General features: G+C 41.2%; 1 protein-coding gene across 2 annotated transcripts in view; it reads right to left on the bottom strand.

The window, feature by feature from the left end:
* Arid2 (AT-rich interaction domain 2) overlaps nucleotides 1-17221 on the bottom strand; it is a 117443-nt gene that overhangs the window by 67470 nt on the left and 32752 nt on the right. The window lies entirely within an intron of this gene.

The following is a 17221-nucleotide window of genomic DNA, read 5'->3' as shown; positions in this document are numbered from 1 at the left end:
TTGATGGTGGGGGGAGCCAATTTTACAGACGCAGGTTGGGGGGGGGAAGTTAGCCCACTCCTGCTGTCCTCATCTGAGGTGTCATCCCAGGTTGAAGCACCCTTGGCCCTTCGTATTCCTGATCCATTAGTCCCACGACTATCAGAGGTAATACTCTATAAAATATAGGTATAAAAAAGGACTTTCCAAGTAAGACCCCATTTGCCCCAAAATTAAGACCAATAATTGACATGTGGGTCTTTATAAAACTGAAAAGCTTCTGCATACCTAAAGAAACAAGCATTATGTGTTAGTAGAAAGTTCACAAAATGGAAGAGGATCTTTGCTAGCTAAACATCTGACAGAAGATTATTATCTGAAATATGTAAGAACTAAAAAAGAAAGCAAAACCAAACAAAAAACCTAATAACCCAGACTTAAAAAGGAGGGATGGGGTCTGAACAGAGTTCCAAAAGAAAAAAGTGGCTAAGAAATATCACAAAATATTATGCTCATCATCCTAGCAATGAGGGAAACACAAATCCAAACAAGGTTGAGCGTGGCAAACAGCAACACAACAGTGGTTGAAAGTCAGTCAGTCGCTGAGGCTGAAGACAGAATGTTGGACACAGGAAGTGGGAATCCAAGCTGGATCTGACATGAAAGCCTCCTTCCTCTTGTCTAACTTTCACAGTATCAGAAGGCACCATGCAGACTTCCACGGAGGGATGCAACCAATGACCATACCTCGTTACGACAGTAGCATGTACATCTTGGAGGTAACCAACAGCCCCGTAATTGCTTGTGGTATATTTCTCTCTACATCACAAAAACACCTCATTAATGAAGATAAAGAACAGCACCACACATTTCAGACATAGGTCTTAGTGGATTTGAGCTGGCACTAACACGGAAGCCTCCTCCCTCAGGGTTAACTTTTATCAGAGGCTGCCACGCAAGGAATAGAAGGAAAGAAGACAAGAAACAAGAGGAGCAAAGAGAACAGACAGGAGCGAGGACGGCAAAAGAAGGAGGGGAGGAAGGTAGGAAGGAAACAGTAGAAGAGGAAGGTACAGTAGGGCCTGTATGGACACTGTGTGAGGTTTTGTTGGAAATGCAGTGGGGAACTCAGGCCGTGCTGCAGTAGCTGCAAGTAGCAGCTGCAGCTTCATGAGTAGAGGAGCAGACAGGAGGCCAGTTGAACACGGCCATACACGGCGGTACATGGAGGCACAAGGGGGTACAGGGTGATACAAGGCGGTACCAGCGGTACAGGGGGTACACTCTTTATATAGCCTATATGGGATTTTGATACTGGTGTGGAAAGTGCATGAGAAAGGACTCTATAATAAAATACATCCTGCACAAAGGTATGATTGATTTCTCAATTATTATAGTGATAAAATTTACTTGTTTCTTAAAACAAAACAAAACCAAAAAAAATCAAGGACCTAAAACAAAAAATCTAGTAATACATTTAAAACAGCAGGGGAAAGGAAGACGGCATAAGAAATCACAGATATGGGGTTGGAGATTTAGCTCAGTGGTAGAGCACTTGCCTAGCAAGCTCAAGGCCCTGGGTTCGGTCCCCAGCTCCGAAAAAAAGAAAAAAAAAAAAAAAAGAAAAAAAGAAAAGAAATCACAGATGGGGGGCTGGAGAGGTGGCTCAGCGGTTAAGAGCACTGACTGCTCTTCCAGAGGTCCTGAGTTCAATTCCCAGCAACCACATGGTGGCTCACAACCATCTGTAATAGGGTCTGATGCCCTCTTCTGGTGTGTCTGAACACAGCTACAGTGCACTCATATAAATAAAATAAATAAATAAATTTTTTTAAAAAAGAAAAGAAATCACAGATAGTACAGTGCGGAGGGAAATGCTAAGAATGGCACTGGTAGTAACAGTTCTGGAACACCAAAAGGAGATGAGGGAAACATCGTGTGAATTATTCAAGTCACAAACAGTGGCTAAGCAAGCAGAGTATTATGAATCCATTTCCATCACATAAGCAAATTAATTCATGATTTAACACTTTGCTTCCTGACCTCAGACAGCGAAAGTGAAGGATGGGAACAAATGCGGATAAACCTCACTGAGGAGCTAAACTTGTTCAGCTAAAGGGCACAAGACAGCACAGCTACAAACGCACACAACAGGAACAAGAACAGGCAAGGGTGACGCCACCTTTTACAACTCTATTCTAATTATTTATCCCCTCGTTCAAAACTGCTCTAGGTCATCAAATAAAATAAAAATCTTATTTAATATTTTAAAAATAATTTTTAACAAATAAAAAGCAAACTATAAAAGCACAACAGTGCTAAAAAAAAAAAAGTATTCCCTCATTCATGTAAAATGTAACCAGAGACTACATGGTCAGCAAAATCTATCTAGGGAAAAAAAAAAAATCACTTTTGGACTTTTCTATCATGTAGCTACTCTCAGTTGCTCTTCTCCTGTTCTGATCTGTAAATTGCCGCAACTATTTCATTGCTTTAGTCATATTTTGTTACATTTACTTCTTTTTTTTAAAAAATCATATTAAGGGTACTTTCCAAAACCTATGTATCCAGCATGAAGTTAAAAGTAACAAGATTTCTTCAAAAGCACAATGTGAAAAATCACCAAGGCCAACTATCTTTAATTAAGGAAATAACTGACAGTTATGTTGGAGATTAAAGAATGGTAGTTTTGGTCGTAATATTCAGAATACACAACACAGAATGAGCCACAAAGCCTCAAGAAACTGGGATTTGAGTTTGCGACATGACTTTGAGCATCCCAGCAGACACACGTTTTAATAAAGATGGCTCATGGAGGAGACAAATATGAGCAGACTGCTTTGGAAACACTTGCTGGTCCACGTATTAGCAGTAGGGCAAAGGATACTCTTCAAGGTTTTAGCTCCAACAGGTTGTTAAGAAACTGAACTTTTATGAGGTAACTGTTGGTCCTCTTTAAAACCAGCAGTTTCTTCTCATGCAGAACTTCCCCAAAGAGTCACTTGTTGAGACCCTATCTAAAAGTATTTACAACAGTACTCTATGTATTGTCTAATGATATGAAAATCTTAAAGAGAAGGGATAGTTCAGTATCCAGTCATGTTTCTAAATTTATTTATCTCATTAATTTATTTCATTATTATTCACTTGTTCCTCTTAGAGGAGAATAAAACTTACGCCTGCAGAATCCTTTGCTAGAGAGGTAAAAAGGAGCTGTACAGAACCCGGCCTGATCCTCACATTCTACTGTACCTCCCTTGAGGCTCAGGGGCACCGCTGTAGAAGAAGGTGGAGTTCTGTCGAGCAGTCTAAACTTATGTGGCTTAAGACTTAGACATTTGAGGTGTGTGATGGTTTGTATATGCCAGGCCCAGGAAGTGGTACTTTTAAGAGGTGTGGCCTTGGAGTAGGAGTGGCCTTGCTGGAGTAGGTGTGTCACTGTGGACCTTAAGACTCCCATCCTAGCTGCCTGGGAGCCAGTCTTCTAGCAGCCTGTAGATGAAGATGTAGACCTCTCAGCTCCTCCTGCACCATGCCTGCTGGACACTGCCATGCTCCCACCTTGATGATGATGGACTGAACCTCTGAACCTGTAAGCCAGCCCAATTAAATGCTGTTCTTATAAGAGTTGCCTTGGTCATGGTGTCTGTGCACAGCAGTGAAACCCTACCTGAGACAGGGTATGAGAGATGGCTCAGTGAATAAAAGCACACACTGCTCTGGCACAGGATCGGAGCTGGGTCCCTGCATCCATGCCAGGTGGCTCCCAAGCTTCTGTGGGCACCTGCACCAACATGCCCATGTACACATGCAGACACACACACATTAAAAACATGCCCATGTACACATGCAGACACACACACATTAAAAACAACATGCCCATGTACACATGCAGACACACACACACATTAAAACAAACACTTTAAATTCTGTAAAGAAAAAAAAGGGCCACTTAAAAGCCGATTCTTGACAAACGCATCTTAATCCATAACAAACAGAACAGACCGGAGTTGAAGGTGACAAGCGTGGAGGAGGAAGGAACAAGCTACTGATTTCCAGGTGAGGGCAACGCCACTCCAGACACAGTGACTAAGGAATCACTAACTCAGGACTCATAAGCAGATCTCAAGGATGCAGAACATGCTCCAATGCATGGCGAACAACTGTAGCAGCCCAAGTGCCAATATTAACTGACCTCAGTAAAATCAGAAGCAAAAGTAAACTAGGTATTTCCAGTAAGGTGAAAAATACCCAATGAATATTTTATTCATCAACACTCTTTTTAAACAAAGGAAACAGAAACTCAAAAGTACAGAGGTTCTGCCACCAATGAAAATAAATGTTTTATCGAAATCAAATCATACCATTTAGAAACTGACTATATATTCTTTTATGCAGACTAACAAGATATAGCTAACTGGAGACGTCTCTTGCCCCAATCCATTTACCAAACAAGCAAAGCAACAAAATCAAAGAGAAGACAAAGCCAACAATAAACAAAAACCAAACCAAACCAAACCAAACAAGGAATAGAAAGACATTAGCTGAGAAAAATTTAAGATACTTTTAGCATTGGAGAGAATATCATTGTCATCTTGAAATTTACCACAAGGTAAATAGAAGTGGACACCAGAGATAGACCTAGAGATTGGAATGACATTTCCATCAGAAACTTCACATTCACTTCCAAGCAAGCTGTAAGTAATGCTACCAAACAAAGCTGACTTATAAATTGACTGCTCTCTACCACAGCCAAAAGAAACGACTGATTTACAATGATAATTAGATCTGTGTGTCTGTCTGTCTGTGTCTAGTTCTTGAGACAGAACACTGACCAAATGCTACTCTAAACGAGGTTATCATAGTGAATTGAACTGTACTTAAACATTTAGACAAACATTTACAATATATTAAAATTATCATTAACTACTGATTATGTAGCTACCAAGTGATAAAAGATTAAGTGCACAGCTGGAGAGAGAGGGCTGAGCCATTAAGAGCTCTTGTACTGTTACAGAGTTTTGTTCCTAACCCACCATACAGGGCAGTTCGTAACCACTTATAACTCCAGCTCCCCTTCTGGGGCTTCAGCAGGCACCCTCACATAGGTAGTAAACACACGCGCACATGCACATGACAGGCACACACACGCACATGCACATGACAGGCACACAAGCGCACACACAGATTATCAACATAAATCCTGGGGCTAGTATTGGCTTGGTGATTAAGGGCACTTACAATTCTTATAGAAGATCATTACAGTGGATTCAGCACTGACTTTCGGGTTCCATAGGCACCAAAAACATATGTAGCACAGATACATATATGCCATTAAAACTCACACATAAAAAAATTTAAAGCTCTAAAAATTAAATTCAAATAATTTCTTTATAAAAAGCAATGAACTATCAACAACATTTATTTAATACATTTAAAATAACCAGAAAAGATTGTACTTTGCCAGAAAACTATAAATTTCTATATCATACTGGTGAATACACGCTTATCTTTTTTAAAAAAATTATTTATTTTATGTATATGAGTGCACTGTAGCTGTGTTCAGACACACCAGAAGAGGGCATCAGATCTCATTACAGATGGGTGTGAGCCACCATGTGGTTGCTGGGAATTGAACTCAGGACCTCTGGAAGGGCAGTCAGTGCTCTTAACCGCTGAGCCATCTCTCCAGCTCCATAATTGTCTTTAAGTATAGAAAATCTAATAAAAACAAACCAAATATACAAATATATATGTGTACCTTCCCACTAGTGTTCTACATTTTAGGTTTTTCAAAAGAAGTAATAAAAGACCAAATTAAACACAAAGTCTAGATCATGCTCTAATAATGGTGGGGCACTTACTGGAAGGATGGATGAAGAAAAACAGCCTTAGGAGATTTTTTAAGTAGGCAAAAGGTCTAAAATGAATATTTTTACTTAAAGAGATGGTGGAATAGGTCATTTACTCCCACCTTATTACGCAAAGCTAAACATACGTAACTAAGTATTTGAAAAGACTTCCCACGCCAGTGAATGACTCTATACTTCAAGTGTTTGACAGCAAGAGAACAACTTGAGTTCAATACCTGGAAACCACAGGATGGAAAGAGTGGACTCTCTCAAGCTGTTCTGACGTGGGCATTGTGGTGGATGTATGCTTACACGCTTCTGACACACACACATTTAAAATAAAAAAACCAAAAAACAGAAAGAGAACCAAAGCACCGAGGGCTTGGGAGAAGAGTGACAACTGAACTGCAGCACAGGTAGAGAAGGCCAGGCATGGCACTCAGGGCTCCGCTTAACAGGAAGGTCTGTGGAGAAGATGTCTGAAGCCACGATGAACCACCTAGAAAACTAAAGTACAAGCAGGCAAGCAAAAGCAACTATGGCTTTCATCAAGGCCTACAGAATTTCCTACCAGCACCAAAAGTAAACAAAAAGCCATGCAAGGCTCTGGCTAGTGTGTGCAGGCCCTACAGTCAGTCCCCAGGATGATGGGAAAAGGAGGGAGGGGATGCAAGGCTGAGATAAATGCTGTGCTACTAGGAGGTTGAGAAAACCTCAATCCTGTAAAGATCAATCAACCTGACTCTAGATCACCAAGACCCCACCCCTAAATTCTTATAAGCAATTTAAAACAACAATGAAAAAAAGACAATTCAATGTCTAGGAGTTTTCAAATATAATCAGAAAAGAGACTAACCAGGAAATAATAGAAAACCAAGTGAAAATGCACGGAGGTGCTTACTAAATTCTCAAGCAATGCTAAGAAAAAGGAATCTCTCCCAGCCACACACACAGAGCGACCACAACAACCCAAAGAACTACAAAGGCGGGCGACCTGAGAGAAACAAAAGACAAACATGTCTGCTCTTTAAATTAACAAGGACAGGAAATGCTCTAGATGGATGCACTAGAAACTATGGAAACCAGAGGGAAAAATCACACTGTCACTATTCTAGAAAATTAACTCAAAATATAAAATCCAATATGGAAATGTCATTGCAAAGAGAAATGACTTGTAACTTAGAACTAGTTTACAAAGGGTTTACCACAGTGACGGAGCAGCACAGCTGTCATCCTAGCACACAGGTGGCAGAGAGGGCAGGAGGATGGGAAGCTGGAAGAAGGGCGACACAGCAAAGCCCAGGCCGGCATGGGTTTACTAGGCAGACCTGGCCTCATAAAACACAGCCATGCAAAGCAAAGTTAACCCGGATGCTAGTGGGAAAGGGTATGTAGCGTCTTAGCGGGGTTAGCACTTAAAACAGAAGAACTTCAATGTTTTAGGGCTTTTTTTTTGTTGTTGTTGTTGTTGTTGTTTGAGAGACAAATTCTTATGTAGCCCCGTTTGGTCTTGGATTATCTCTCTCCGCTAAAGATAACTATGGACTCTGGTCCTCCTGCTTCTGCTTCCCAACTGTTGAGATTATTATCCCCAAGGCTTATAATGACAGTTGTCAAGTGTGCGTGCGTGCGTGCGTGCGTGCGTGCGTGCGTGTGTGTGTGTGTGTGTGCCTTTAAAGAACAATGTGTCTTCTGGGATTTATATACAAACAAAAATAAAGGCACTTGTGACATCAATGATCTATACGTCAAAAGCAGGGACTGTTACAAGAGTCTCAGTCTTTCAGTTCATGAAACAACAGGACAGAAGCACCAAGCATTTGACTTTAATAAGGATGAGTTCTATTATAATAAATTACAAACATATACTCAAGCACGGTAGAAATAAATCTGTATTTAATTTAAATGAGGCAAAGAGAAAAGGAAAAGATAAAAATTCAAAATAAAATATTATCTGTAACATAAAAGTAAATAAGCCACAGACAAAGGTGAGGACAATATATACGCACACAGATGTACACACGTGCACACATGTTAAAACAGCATGAAACTCTATGTGTCTAGCTAGGTGTAACCCTGAGTTTTCCTCAAATTTAATTCCAATTAAAAGTCCAACGGGTTTGGAAGCATTGCAAGAACAGCGGAAGCTGAGTGCACCCCACACACAGTAGTCCAACTTAGCCCTCAGCCGCAATGCCTGCGCTGTACGGAGTCTGACTTAGCCCTCAGCGGCAATGCCTGCGCTGTACGGCTCCACAGCGACCATGGTGTCAGCTCAGTGATTATCATTTCCCTAGACCGAGCCTTTCCCATTCAGCAATTTCTCTAGTCGGTACTTTAGCCACCAAGGTCTGCAGTCTGTTGACAGTCTTGAGAAAAGGCAGGAAGGAACATTTTGAGCACTTCTTAAACACCTGGCAAGTACCTGCTGAGAACACAGATCAGGCACTGAGTGAATGGTATTTACTTGCTGTATTTATAGTGTTCTCCTTTGCTGAGGGTGGAGCTCAGCCATGGAGTACTTGGTCAGCATGAACAAGGCATACATGAACAATGCATACATGAACAATGCATACATGTACAGGGTGCAGTGGTGCACACCTAAATCCCAGCACCTGAGCCATGGAGGCAGAGAGATCAGAGGCTCCTCCACCTACGACAGCTTCGGTTTGTCTAGTTTCTCTTGATAAGTCACGGTATCCAGAGTTTTGACTCCTAGGAAGTGAATTTCAAGTTTATAACATTTTAATTTTCCTCATTTTAGACAATGTAGGGAGATCTAAGTTTAACTCATTCATGAATAACAAAGGATACTCACCCGAAGTTTTGGTATTTCCTTCTTCATTGAAAATTACTACTACATAAAAATCCAATATCTCTACAGATAAAAGTAGGGAAAATCCATTGCATACAGGTAAAATACAATTAGATAAAAATGAAATGATAGTGGTTTTAAAAATTATGAATGTTTACATTTTTAAATATATTTTGAGCTTTGATTTGTCTAAGTATTGATAGCTTTATACTCTCAAAATCAACAAGAATCGAATTAAATAATACACTATTTGAATGTACTTAGTTGTTTTACAAAGGAGGATTTTCCTACTGAGTACTGAAACTGAACATCTGGATTAAAGAAGAGCCTAATGACTGAGCACCAGCCTAGCACGCACAAACTCTGGGTTCAATCCCCGTACCACTTAAAAAGTAGAAATGGTCCACCCTACTCGAGCCGATGAATGAAAGGCACGAGAGGTCGGAACAAGCAGGGGCACACTGTCTTCCCTAGGAGAACGTAGGGTTAAGGAGTAAGCCCTAAACACATTAAGGATACTAACCTCACAGGCCTTTATTAGAGGTACCCTTTAATTCTCTCTATGAAACATTTCTTCACCAAAGCTGTTAAGATAGGCCTAGCCTATCTGTGTACCCCATGAATGAAGTCTCCCTTATGCCAGGCTGCCCTATTAGGGAATTTATAGCCACCATTACTTCAAGGAAACTCCACTCCAGCTGCAAAGACAGTGCAACAGCTGCTACCGCAGGAGGCTTTGCTCCAGTCAAGATCACTCCAGGCAACTTGGAAGAGCTTTGGATGATTCTGATCCAGGCAACACAGCATCAGTGAACTCTGGGTGACCCCATTCCCCTTGAAACTATTCTTAGTTAGGACAAATGTCTGAGGGGGTGCATCTTCCCAGTGAATCAGCAAACAGCTCACGATTGGCACGACGTGAGACTCATAACTGGCTTATAAGCAAAGCTTGTGAGTGATACAAAGGTTTTTAGTGGGAGCTGAAGGAACTGTAAGCCATGCACATGCAAGGCTGACTGGTAGAATTCCAACATCAGCACTGTGTTTCGGTCCCTTTCTAGCTATATAAGAAGCTAGTTACTCCTCTGTGCTGGGTTTGTCTGAGATGTTCCTTTGCCCACCGTGTTGCAATGTTAGGCTCAATAAGCCCCTGCCTGGTCTCTAGCTGCCTACTTGTCTTTTTCCCAGAGTGGGTGAGGTGGTGACACTAAGAGCAAACCCTGGGCTTACAGGCACAGTTAGAAACCATCGATAGAAGGCAGTTGGAAAGTGACTACCAAGACTAAATGCCCACAGGACTCCTAAGGCTCACGTGCCTTCAGTTCAGTCAGGGTTAAGAGTTCCACAGAGCTTCCAAGATCACAGTCTATGCAAGTACCTAGACAGTGGGAGGTGACAGAGAGTTAAGTTGAGATGAGCCCACCACTAAAGAGTCCCCAGACAGTCACTAAGTAGACATAGCAAGGATCACAGTATCTGAGGCTCACAGCTTCTGAACCCAGCCACCATATGTTGAGCTGTGAATTTCTAAGAGCCAAATTTGCTCTGACCTGCAAGGATAGATGTCTCTAACTTTTAGAGCTTGGAGTGATAAGCCTTGAGCCTCCATGCTTCTAAAGCTCAGCCTCAGGCACTCAGGAAGTCAGAATGCCGACACTGAGAGCAGTTTTTTGTCTATCTGCAACTTCTAGCAGAACAGATCAAAGGATTTTCAGACACAAAAACAGCCCATAAGCTTTGCACATATATCCATTTCCCAAAATGGAAGGAAGAGTAACACTTAGGAATGGAAGAAAGCCGAGGCGGAAAGTTAACACTGACTCATACTGTAAACCTGTTCCGCTTTCAATTCTTATTGTAACAGAGAGAGAGAGAGAGAGAGAGAGAGAGAGAGAGAGAGAGATCCCAGTTTTATAAATGCTTCTCTGATACCTCTGTATAACTTTAGCCTCCTCTGAAGACAAACCGCACCGTGTGGATAATGGTCTCACTATTCCCTTTTCAGCGCCTCCCTTTTCTGCTGGGCATTATTGTTAGTATATTTAACCCCTTAGATGGTACTTAAGAATTAAGAAATCTGCCAGAAAGAAGAGCACAAAGGAAGCCAGAGTTCAGATGATTTGTAAAGCAACGGAATCTTCCTAGTAATAAGACTTTTCTCCTGTGCACATGCCACCAGAATAAAAACTAAACTGAAATCTCATAAGCTCATTGTGTCCTAAGTGTGGCCATATGATTAACTTCTGAGCTCAACAGTCAGCGGCAGTGGCAGCGGCGGCGGCAGGAACCTGCTTGTGGGACGGCTTCCACCTTCCTGGATCTCATCTTTCTCATAATGCCCGCCCTCGGCAAAGCTGGTATGCACACTCAACAGCCACCCAGGGTTGCTTGGCAGTGCTGACAGCGGGAGCACCCAATGCATAGGCTGGAGACAGAGGACCGCGGACCCAGGCACAGTGCTCTTAAGTAGGATGGAGTCTGAGTTCACACGGGGCCCTCACTATGAAATGTGATGTGAATGACCAAAGCCGGGAAACAATGACCTGAGCACTCAAACTCCCAGGCTGGGTCACATCAGTTCCTCAAAGAATCCATACAGTTGCAGCGGTTTGAAGAAAGAATATGAGATTTCAAAATTTGGGAACACAAAATTCATATTTTTACTGACACTTTATTATGTTATGGGTTCAAAAGTTGAATGTTATAGTACAAGGACATTTAAGTCATATTCAGATTTTAAGAATTCATGAGTGCTTAATTAAATTTGTACCTTTTCATCATTCCCATTGTGTTTCATCATATTCCCAATTCACAAAACTGTTCTCTAAAAACACTGTCCAACGAAGTAGGAAAACGGTCCTAACAGTTCCCAGGCTGAGACAGCCCTGACAGTAAAATGACTGCAGTGACAAAGAGCAGGAGTACTGCCGAGGTCATCATTTGTGGGATGATGTCATATACACCAGAATAGAAAACACAAAGCAGAAATCACACGTAATTATTTCACATATGAGGTCATCAAAACTCCGACTCACCTTGAGCTCCACCGTGCAACTGTGGTAAGTGCTAACATCCAGTCCCAGGGTCCACTGTGTGGGACCGCACCATGGACCACTACACAATCAAGACTCAGGCTTTTCCAAAGTAGTCTTCGGAAAATCATGTGATGTCCTTCTTTGTAAAGTCTTATGAATTTAACAACATCCCACTCCTTAATCCCTTATATATGGAAATAAGCACATTTTATTCAAAAGCTAAACAAAGATAAAAGATTTCAAGTTAAACCGATCACAAAGGAGGTTCTGTTTACTTAAGTGACAGAATGCTTATGAGCTACTAATAGTCTCTTAATACACCGGTTGGAAGCTGCTACTGGCCACAGCCTGCCTATCAAGTGACACACATTGCCACAGAGCATCAGTTAGTGACAACTGAACTGGAGCTCCAAGCTCACTCAACGCTGAACAACACTGACTACAAGCCTAAGTCAGTCCACAAGCATTGGCGCCTGCGTCTGAGAGTCAACGGATTTCTGTTTACTGCTGACCTCCCAGCTACAGAACGAGCTCACATGAGTTTGGTGCCAGCATTAGAGTAAGTACACAAGAAGGCCACACGCAAATGCAGCCCACAACCTTCTCCACAGGACCTTCTCCCAATATACCACCTTGGTTTTTAACCAACGTAAAATCAGAGAAGCCCTCCTGAGAAGACAACTCAGTGGCATTTGAAACACCACTGTCTGACCTCCATACTATTTCTTCATACCAAAAGTGAAATGTTATCTTCACTAAGCAATGACTCCAACCACTGGTCTGTTATGCCCTGAAGAGGTGTTTTTTTGGTTGATATTTCATATAAATATCAACCCGCTGTCTGTGTGTGTCTGTGTGTGTGTGCGTGCGCACATAGGGGACTTAGCTTCTTTTACTTAGCATATGAGGTTTGTACACTGTTTTATGATTGAATAATACCCTATTCTATGTAAACAGCACCTTTTGCTTCTTCATTCTTAAGCCGATGAGCATGTGAGTTAATGCTATTATCTTTTGGCTCCTGCTGAACAGTCTGCTTAGTATCAAGTTTCAATTCTTTTGAATACTATCTAAAAATAGAATTAGTAGGTCACATGGCAATTCTTTTTTGGAAAGCAGTTAAAGAGCATTTTTTAAAATCATAAATCACTGTTGGTGATAAAGAAAATCTGACCGAACAATATTAATAAAAACATCAGTGTTGCTTTAATAAGACAGAGAAATGAAAATGCCTTCTCTTTTTGGCAAAGACCCTTGCACTCTTGTCATTTATGTATCAGGATATACACGTCAGCACTTGGTTAGCACCAAGCTCCAGAACTATCAGTGCTCCTTCTCTCTCCATGCATCTTCCTCGAGGACTCCTAACGACAGGCAGCGTTTGTCCCTTCACCAAAACCACCAAAGGCACTTATTATTCTGTGTTCTCTAGGAATGAATTAGGAATAGAAAGGCTGTATCTAGTATAGAAAAAACAAGGACATTTATAAGCGTGAATTATGATAAATACATACTTACAAAAAGTATAAATTTAAGGATTTTATCATATTCTTCCACAGAGTTATACAGTATTTGGCATTTTAAAAAGTAGGTTAAAATAACTTTTCATATTCTTGTATTATTTTATTGGATCTTAACATTAGGGTATTTAAAAATAATAAAATACAAGACCTAGGTACCAGTAAATTATGTGAGTCTTCCTACCCACTATGCCTGCCAAGGGCCTTATATTTAGACCATGTAAATCACAGTCAATACTCTTTCAAGTCTTACAAGTTAGCAGATAAAGAACATTTCTCCCTCATACCACAGAAAGAGAAAAGGATTCTGTTGCCTCTTTAAAAGCCATTCCAGTGACCCCTCTCACCTTGTAGCAGGAGGAGGAGGACAGTGGTGGTTGTTTAATAAGGGTCAGTGTTCAAGTTCACTATGAGGTCGGTTACCAAAACCTTTGAATAAGTTCAAAACCCAAGATTAAAGACCTTAAATCACCTTCCTTAGTTCAAAGCTAAGCAGAAGCCGAGTCCAAATGCTTGACTGTCCAGGCCTCGCAGGCCGCATTTCTCCACAGCTTGCGGCCTGCATCTTATTTTCTATCATCTGTACTCCAAGTGGAAACCTTTCGTAGTAAACTCTCCACTCAGCGCACTAACGAACGTCTCAGTAGGCTATCCAGGAGGCTCCTGTTGGCTCGCCTCTCAGTTATCTTTCTCATTCACACTGCAGTGCCTTCAGACTCCATGATGCTTCCTGAGTGCTGAGGAGCAAGCGCTGAGGAGTCACTCACTCACTGCCTTGCTGCTGCTAAGTGCTGCTGTCTGCTGCGTGGCAGGCGCTCTAAGGGCACGCCAAGTCACTGCACACTTCTGGAAGGACATTTCTCAGTCATTCGCCTCTACACTCACACACAGGTACGTCTAGTGTGTTAACTGTACAGGTACAGGGCACTGACAGCTGTCTCACCTTCCTGTATTCACAAGTGTGCACTAATTTAGCTAACTATATAGAACATGTGACATTGCTACAGTTCCTTATTCTTTACTTGGACTATAGCATTCTAAGTAATTTTAGACATTTAAGCTACCTGAGATTTTAAAAAATAACACAAATAAAACTATCATAAATCATCTATACACCTATATCTTTAGATATTTTCTATAATTTCTTTGGAATAAATTTCCATTCTTTAATTTAAAAAACAACTTAGTAACCTTATGTGGACAGTACCCTTCCCATATTTACAAAACAGTGAAGCAGCTCGGAAATGCTACAAAATCCCGATAGGAATTATTTTAAATGTATGGATTAGGCAAAACAGCCATTATTAAAAACACTAGACCATTACAAAGTGAGTTCAAATCTAGCCTGAACTACGTAAGGAAATTTGTCAGGAGGATCTCTATGACTTTGAGGGCAGCCGGGTCTAGCCTACATGTTAAGTCCCAGGCTAGTCAGAGTTAGAGAATGAACCTGGGTCTCGAGAACAAATGAACTGGGATGCAGTTCAGAGGCAGAGTACTTGGCAGACATGTAGAAGACACTGAATTTGATCCTCTACCAAGGAACAGGGAGAAAACCAGAGAATCTGAAAGAATTCTGTAAAGTACACAGAAATAAAGGAGACAACTTTGTTTTGTTAGCATATCCTGATTTTTGCACACTGAACTTTCATTTTTGTAAGTGTCCTAGTGTGTCTCAGTCACACTCACACCTGCTACCCATGATCCTCTTTGTAAGTGTCCTAGTGTGTCTCAGTCACACTCACACCTGCTACCCATGATCCATTTTTGCTTTCTATTTATGCTGAAACTAGGATTTTTTTTTCCTTTTGCACAGAAAGGAATGCACGGTCAATTAACGTTGACATATACTGGTTTTCAAAGGTACCTTTAAATAGGAATTTTAAGTTTCTTAATGCACACAACAAGTCTCGGACTATAATAGCAGCTTTCCCACATTCATAGATTGTCCCTAAAATGTCTGCTCTCCCCCAACTGTGAAATTCTGTTAGAAATAGGAGATCTGAACAGAGTAATTATCAATAAGCAGAGACAGCCTACATTACTCAACCCTCACCCCAGCACAGCTGTGATGAGCCCTTTTAAATCAATCAAAGGCATGCAAGGCACTGCTCGGAAAAACTGGCTTAGAGCAGCTAAGGCCAAAGTCCTTCCTTAAAAGTAAATCTGGTTTCACTCTGCATTGGTGGAGACTGATGACAGGACGGCATCTATTTTTTAAATGTGACAACTATAATCTAAAGGCTTACCTATACTCAGCAAAGTTATTGACATCTCATGTATATTTCTAATAAATTTACAAATACATTCTTACATAATGCATGAGCCAGTCCCTTCCTATTTGTAACAAGTCCTTCTGGAGAAGTAGTACAAGTTAAGCTTTAATTCATTAAGAGATACATAGAAGATATACTGAAAATTGGCAAAATTTATAATTATACTAAAAAATACAAAAATATGGACAAATCTTTACTACTGAAATTCTTTCAACCACATTTTTATCATCCTATACGGACCACTTCCTCTAAAATTAGCATAATGTAGTAAGTCCAGGATTGTTTCAGTTAGTAGGCTCTTGAGATTGTACATGTGTGTGCACACACATATGCATGTGTACGATTTGCAAGCATCTATATCTTACTTATGGCATATGAACTATATAATTCATAAGCACTCCCCAAAGGTCCATGTGCTAAAGGAATACAGATAGCATCGTGTGAAAAATGGATTTTTTTTCTGCTGATCTCTTAGTTCCCAACAATAACGACTTTGAGACTAATTATTTATTAATAAATGCTTAGGCTATAACTTTGTGTTCATTCTCTGACTAGCTTGTAACTTATTTAACCTATTCAAACTATTCAATGTCTTCCACGTGGTTATTTATCTCTCCTTCGGTCCTGGTCTGCTTCTTCCTTAGTGCCTTCCTCCATGTCTCTCTCAGTGACTAGCTCTCATCTCTCCCCAAGGCTCCTATTTCTGTGACTCTTTCTACCAATATCCCATCTCCTATTTCCTGCCTCAGTTCATTGGCCATCAGGGTTTTTATAGACAAGTGAGGCATCTAAGAGATCCTCTCTACGGCACCATGACATTACATCAGGCTACTGGGTAAGGACCCCTTGAATACAAGCACAGCAATACCTCAATACTTAGTCTGATAATTAAGGGAATTAAGCTAGACAAAGAAATACCTCCTGTCTCACGTGGGACAGGTACACAGTGCACAAGGTTCATTATGCTACTGACAATGACCTACAACATACTTAAGACATGTAGATGCATAGTTTACAGAAGTAGCCATTTTATCTTTTGAGAGCATGGTTGACGGCAGTTCACTCTAACTGCACTATGGGACCCATGAACAAGGAGGAAGTCCTGAACTCTAAAGGGTACAGGCACCAATGGCTTGCAGGTTGGAAGCTGTGGGGAAACTCTGCAGTCCACCATTGTCCGGATAGCTCTCTGAGCTCCATGCAAAATGGAGGTTCCCTTTACAACCAGGGCTTCTCCTTCTTTTACCTGGGCTAGGGACCGGGACCCCCAACACCCTTTACCTGGGGAAGTTGAGCAGTCTTTGCCAGACCTCCAAATTCAACTAACTTCCTCTCTTCCCCATACTAACTGGCCCAACAAGAACCTGGGATTCCTGAAATGCCTTTCCATACAAATGAGGGAAAGTCCACGAGTACAGGTATGCGCAGAAGTGAAGACTCAAGTGGAAACTTAGGGGCCCTTTGGAAAGTCAGTTGGACGGTGTTTTGCTGGGGCAAACGCATGAAGAACATTTCATTAAGGTGGACACAGGTGTGAAAGGCTAAGGCAGACTCGTGAAGGAACATTTCGCTGTAGCAGACACAGGAGAGAGGATGTTCTGCTAGGGCAAGCATGCAAAAGGACACATGATGAAGGATTCTTTGCTAACAACAAGCATGTATTGGTCTACGTTACATTGCGTAGTTGAGCTGCACTTGCTGGGGCTCCAGAGAAAGAAATGCACCAAAACCTTCTGGTGGCTGC

This window comes from Rattus norvegicus, chromosome 7, assembly GCF_036323735.1.
Source record: "Rattus norvegicus strain BN/NHsdMcwi chromosome 7, GRCr8, whole genome shotgun sequence".
NCBI classification, from domain to species: domain Eukaryota; kingdom Metazoa; phylum Chordata; class Mammalia; order Rodentia; family Muridae; genus Rattus; species Rattus norvegicus.
Note: the sequence above shows the minus strand (reverse complement) of the source record. Positions and strands in the feature narration are given on the sequence as shown.